The sequence below is a fragment of the Musca domestica genome, unplaced genomic scaffold (assembly GCF_030504385.1).
Source record: "Musca domestica strain aabys unplaced genomic scaffold, Musca_domestica.polishedcontigs.V.1.1 7, whole genome shotgun sequence".
NCBI lineage: Eukaryota > Metazoa > Arthropoda > Insecta > Diptera > Muscidae > Musca > Musca domestica.
In genome coordinates this window covers 4,303,685-4,310,613 of record NW_026712383.1, presented here as the reverse complement: position 1 = coordinate 4,310,613, position 6,929 = coordinate 4,303,685, and positions in this window count along the sequence as shown.

The following is a 6,929-nucleotide window of genomic DNA, read 5'->3' as shown; positions in this document are numbered from 1 at the left end:
ATTTTTTTACACAAATGGCCACCCTTGTGACAAACGTCCATCAACTGCTGTATCAAATTGAATAATCTACAAATAACTCTTTACGTTTCATTTGTCAGTTTTTGCTCCTAATTTTGCTCCACTCTTTTTGGCATTCTAAATTGCGAATTGAGTTTTGTAATCAACAATTCAAGACGACGACGACGACAACAACACCGACGACGAACTCATACGTTGTAAAACCCCATCTATAGATGACAACGAACCACATTGAGAAATGGACAGACACACAGAATTGTCCAACCCCACCCCCCCCCCCCCCCCACCCTACATCCCATTTCGTCGCACTCACGACATCAGGCAACTATTCGCGATACATACCAGTAGCAGAAGCACATGTTCGATACGCGTGCGCCTTAGATTCCGAGAAACGATAAACCGCCTAGACTCATTCCATAGATTCAGGCAATTGATCGTTTTGTATGCATATTATTTGTGTGTTCCTACGTTTGTGCGTATGTATGCCTCAATGGCTGACTGCCGGCCTGCATTACATTCATTACAAAGTCAAACTCTTTCAGAGTCAATAGTCTCGTCAAAGGTTGCCGTCGTCATCGTTTTGCTGATGAGTTAGTTGTTGTTGATTTGTTGTTATTGTATGTAAGAGTTCTGAATGAATTTAAAAATGTATCAAATGGATGTTGTCTAGAAGAATTATGACACAAAATGTATGCTGTTCGATTTGTTTGATAACAATTATTTTTTTTTTTCGATTTTGTTATTTACTATAATTAAGTCTAATGTGGCGTGGTGTAATCTTGCGTTCCTTATCATTAACAAATGGGCAATATTCCCGCTCTTTTTTCCAAGTACAAATGTCCTCAGGAAACTGCGAAATATTCTTATCGATCTGTAATATAATGAGTGATGAGTGATGCGATAAGCATATATTCAAGTCGGATGCTGCGCTGATAAGTCGCTGCAGTAATAGATTGAACTACAGATGTTTCATAGCAGTCAGGCAGACAGATGAGTATAATTTATAAATAATTCATTAGTTAATAATAAAATATGAATAAAATGATTGAATTTAACAACAAACTGAGAAGACAGTTGTCGGAGAAAGGGACATTTGATATTTTTACAACTACGTGTCGAGAAAGATTAATTTATGAGTGAAATTCTACGATTCAACACAGGGTCTACGTATCAGTCAAATTCCGTAATGGCAGAGGGTTTCAATGTCATTAATAGTATTAAGAAGTATGGCGGTTCATGGGCCACAATTTTAACAAAGTCTCACATTCCTCATGTGGAGAGATATGGATTGACCTGAAAGCCCGTGTACTAGCAGCCAACTTTCGATTTTTGCGTGAGCATATTCCAAAAAATCATTTTTCTGATTAGTTTGGTCCCAGTTGGAGTGGAAAAAAAAACCTGGACCTCTGTGGATATCCAGGTTCACTTGCTTCAGTTTTGTTCATAAGAAAATTATAAACTGATCATTTTTATACCCTCCACCATAGTATGGAGGGTATATTTAGTTTGTCATTCCGTTTGTAACACCTCGAAATGTACATTTTAGACCCCACAAAGTATATATGTTCTTAATCAGCATTAAAATCTATGTCGATTTATCGATGTCCGTCCGTCTATCCGTCTGTGAAAATCACTCTAGCTTCCAAACGAAATGAAGTAGGTTGATAAAATTTTACTCAAACGTATATTATATCTGCAAGACTTTTGGTATTGAAAATGGGCCAAATAGGTCCACGTTTTGGTATAGCCCCCCATATAATGTTACCTCCCTATTTTCGGTATTGATTTAAGCGACATTATTCACTGGATATATTTCCAATTTGGTATTTGAAGTTCGTAATGGATAGTACAGCCTAAGACAGAAAATTGTCTGTGCTGGTCCATGTCTTCGTATAGCCCCCATATAACGTCACCTACCGATATTCGGTATTTTGATGATTTTAGCGACATTATTAACCGGAATTGTTTCAAATTTGGTATTTTAAGTTCGTAATGGATACTACAGCTTATGACAGAAAATTGTCTGTGCAGGTCCACGTCTTTGTATAGCCCCAATGATTTTAGCTACATTATTCAAACAATAGTTGCCTATGCACATCCACGTCGTCGTATAGACCCTAATATAACGGCTACATTCGGTATTTTTAAGATTTTAACATAATTTTTAAAGGATTTTATTTTTTGAAAATTGGCAAATTTGTTCCAAATGGTGAAGGATATTTAAAGTTCAACCCAGCTTTTTTACTTGTTTTCATTTGCTGTTATTTAAACGCCAAATTCTATGTTTGACAGTTGTTTCACTTTTGCTCACCTAATTCCGTGGTCCATAAAATTAAGGAGAATAAAAAGAACATGCAAAGAGAAGTGAAAAATGTTGCCACTTTTTTAATGTAGGAAACGGATTTTGGTTTTTGGGTAAAACATACAAAAGTAGTAGAAACTTTTTTAGTTCTGGAACACAACTAATATGTATTCGTTCTATTTATATATTTTCAGATACTACCACACTGTAAAATAAACGCATGCATGTCAGCACATCAAATGACATTCTGCAAACCAAACTACTCGGGCATTATTTTTATACTTTGTTACACGAAATGAAAAAAAAAAATTAATTAGTCATAAAAAATACAAAACGATGTTGATAATTTTACCATTTATCAACAACACAATGCAAAAGAACGATACAAAGAAAAAGAACGAAGTAAGAGAAAGATTCCTATGAACTATATTCAGTCGGTGAGTTTTTGGAACGGAGGAACTATTTATAAGAGCTACATCCTTTCGATAACAGAAACAAGAACGATAGATCCGAATATCCCATCTCTAGTCTGCATGCTTTTGAGCAATTTGTTGCCCTCTGCCAAAGCGCCACGAACTACACGAGAAAGACTTAGAAATGCCGCAATTATATGTAAGTATATATAATTTTAATACATCTTCTTTTCATATCCAAATGTTACATCAACTTGTCGTGAAGCAGTGGATAAGACGTTGAGAATCAGACAAGTAGGGCCAAATGCAGATATGAAAATAGTTCCGAAAAGGCACAATACATTGTCTTTGTTAAATATACAATTAATTCAAATTTACAAGTCTTTCCCTAAATAACTTCTCTGTACAATTAAGCTAGTTGTGAAATTAAAAAAAATAAACTCTGATACTAAGGTATTCATACAGGGTGAAAACCAAAAGTGGCTATCGTTGGAGCACACCAGCATTTAAATGTGAATAAATCTTTTGTGTCTCGTACCCTCGCTCATCACCGTGATACTAGTAGTAGTGGGCGGAAGAAAACAGCAACATCAGCAGAAATGGTTCGAAAAGTAAAGAAGCGACTTGATCGAAACCCGTGTCGTTGTGGCCGAAAAATGGCTCGTGAGCTGAACATATCGCAATACTTCATTCGGCAAACACTGAAAAATGAACTCGGGATGAAGCCATTGAAATTCCAAAAAGTGCAAGAACTTACACCGCAACAGAAAGAAAATAGACAGCTGAAAACCCTGTATTTTAATAAAAAAAAACAGCAACAAAGTTAAACGCCATAATTTTTAATTTTTTTTTTAATTTTATTGAATGAAGGCAAAAAATATCGGAAATAACATCAAATTTTAGAATAAGTTTAGATTTGTTCGAATTGGTCACCTTTGGCACGAATTATGGCCTTCAAACGGCCAATGAAACCGTCACACGCTGTCCTAATGTTGCTCTGCGGTATTTTGGCCCATTCCCGGCGAAGCGCTTGCTTGAGGTGATCGACACTTTGGTATTTTTAGTGCCAACCTTGCTTTCCAAAATACTCCAGACACAATTGTTCAACGGATTGGTACCCGGAGATTTCGGTGGCCATTGTGCACATTTTGTACAAATGTCGGACGCATTTCCATAACTACATTTATATTTAAACTGCTGGAAACATCAGAGACCAAAATAACAAATGTCGGGATTCCAGCCTTATTCCTTTACCCAATATAAAATTTAGTGTCATTAGTAGTTTTTGAACAAATGAATGGCACGTGCTGAGTGCGATGGTGCTGAGTCTTGTTGGAATGTCCAAAGTCTGCGGCCAAAATGTTTGCGTGCCCTTTAGGCTTTAAAACACCCTCCAGAATATTTACGCTATAATATTCGGCATTTATTCTGATGCCACTGTCGATTAATACGAGCGACCATCGGCTGTTATGGCGGCTCACATTATCATTATTGCCGGAGCTTGAGTTCTGGTGACCAACAGAAGGTCCACATTTTCAGCTGACCTTTTTGGCAAGTAAACACGATCATTTTGTTACAAACTGCTGGACAACAAAATTTTTTTTTATCGGAGAAAACGAAATTCGGCAGATCACCACTTCCGACAAGCGAAACAACTCTTTTGAGTCTATTTTCTTTCCGTTGCGGTGCAAGTTCTTGCACTTTTTGGAATTATTATTTTTCATGGAATGGAATATTGCGATATGTTTAGCTCACGAGCCATTTTTCAGCCACAACGGCGCTGGTTTCGATCAAGTCGCTTCTCTACTTTTCGAACCCTTTCTGTTGATGTTGCTATTTTCTTCCGCCCACTTCCTTGACGTCGGGCTACGCTACCAGTATCACCGTAAAGATCGATGGTTCGAGACACAAAAGATTTATTCACATTTAAATGCTGGAGTGCTCTAACGATAGCCACTTGTGGTTTTCCAGCCAAATATAAAGAAATCACATTATCACGCTTGAATTCCATCACGAGCTGTCACTGAAAAAAATTTAACAGCTGTCGGACGATTGCTTTAGAAATTACAGCAGCCTGAAGTTAGTTGTAGTTTTTTCAGTGTTTTGACAGCAAAAGAAGAGAACAGCTGGCCTTACTAGGTCACCTTGTAAATACACCTTGGTACTGGCCATGGTAGAAGAATACAAGTAGTTGCTTCGACACAGCTGCTGGGACAATGAACTGTCAAACCGATTTTGGAATTGAAAATGTTGAATGCAAAATTATTAAAATTTGTAACAACCTCCGATTTGCTTCGTATAAGAAAATGTATAAATATCTACTTATTTTTGACAAAACAATTTGAAAATTTTGACTTATCAATGTTCGCAAACGTTGATGCATCTACCTATATTCTTCTACCATGATACTGGCATTTCATCCGATATTATCGATAGAGAAAAGTATTAATCAATATTAACTTTTAAAATAAATTATCTATATTGCTATCGATTATTTACCAGCTCCAGTTTTGTTTGTTGCAAAACTCGGGAATCGCCTGTCACAAGAATTTCAAATGAAAAGTTAATACCATAACATTTTAAATTGGCGCTCAATAATATCTCTCCCAATGATACAAAGCATTTATATATAATGAGTGAAAATTAATATTTTTATTAAAATGTATTGAGTATATAGGTACATATTAATTATATATGAGATGCATATTGTATTTATAAAATATATATGTGTTTTTTTATATTTAAACATAATTATTTTAAAATTAAAAATTTTCCCAGAAATTGTACGGGTCATTCAACCCTCTGATGATACATTGCAGCGTATGCAATTCTATTTGACAAGTATAGTCTCCAATCCTTTCAGCGTCGTTTCGTCTATGTCGTTTTCGTCCATACTCAATAATTGGTATCGTAATTTACGTAAACGAAATTTCGATTTATATCTGGTATAATAATATTGGACAAGCCACATCGATATTATAAAAATTATATTAATTATTAAAAGTAATTTGCCGTATTGGACGATAACATCTAAAAAATTTTTTGGTTGCAACAATCCCCAACAATAAATAATAATGCACTCAGATAACAGCAATGTTAAATAAAATATAATGCGAAAATTCATTTTTTTTTAAATCGTTTTGGTAAAAGATATTCCGGATTGTTGCAAATTCCGCTGATCGTCGAGCAACTTGAAAACCACACTAATATCATGATTTTCGAAGAATGAATGCATTCGTGTTCTTTCTATGGACCTATTTACACGTGTGGGAATCTGCCCTGCAACTTTTACACATTGAATAAAAAGTATAAATGATTTGTATGTCATCGATCATAACATGAGAAACTGGGTTCAAATATAATAAACATTAATCAAATAAACATTAAATATAGAATTAGAAATTGTCTTAATTTGTAAAAGAATTTAGGTTTAATTATTTGCGTTAATTTTATTCATTTTAAACATCAAAAATGAGGCATCAATTGTACAGTCGCTATTATTTACGAACTATGATTTAGCACGCTCCTATATGAAGAAGGTATATACTAATCTGGGTTTTTTGGAACCAACTCGATTGCCCTATCAATTCCACAAATCGCTAAGTACGTCAATTTATCAATAAGAAATTATCTTTCCATACAAAGGAGAAAAAATCAAAAATTGCCAGACCAGGTTTCCTTAGTGTAAACGCGGACAATGCCTACATATGTTTACTAAAAGGCGAACTCACCAATTACAATACATAATTCTCAATATCTCTCCCGAAACTGACTCTCCGATAACCGCATATTTGGTATACAGAAAAAGAACTGCGAACTTGAATGTTGCCAGTAGGAAGAAATGTTGTAACAAACTGGGGATATTTTTTGTGATAAGGGGAATTAATATTTATATGAATTAAACTCTTTGGAGTTATAACTTGTAAATTCCGTTTTAATACAGTCTGCTGTCATTATTAAGCCAACAGCTGTCAAAATTATTCCAGTGACAGCCTTTTATATTGTTTACAAATGTACAAAAGCATTTTTGTGAAAGTTTTCCGGAAAAAAGTTATTCGTGATAGAATTTAAGCGTGATAGTGTGATTTCTTTGTATTTGGCTGGAAAACCAAAAGTGGCTATCGTTAGAACCCTCAATCATTTAAATGTTAATAAATCTTTTGTGTCTCGTACCATCGCTCGTTACCGTGATACTG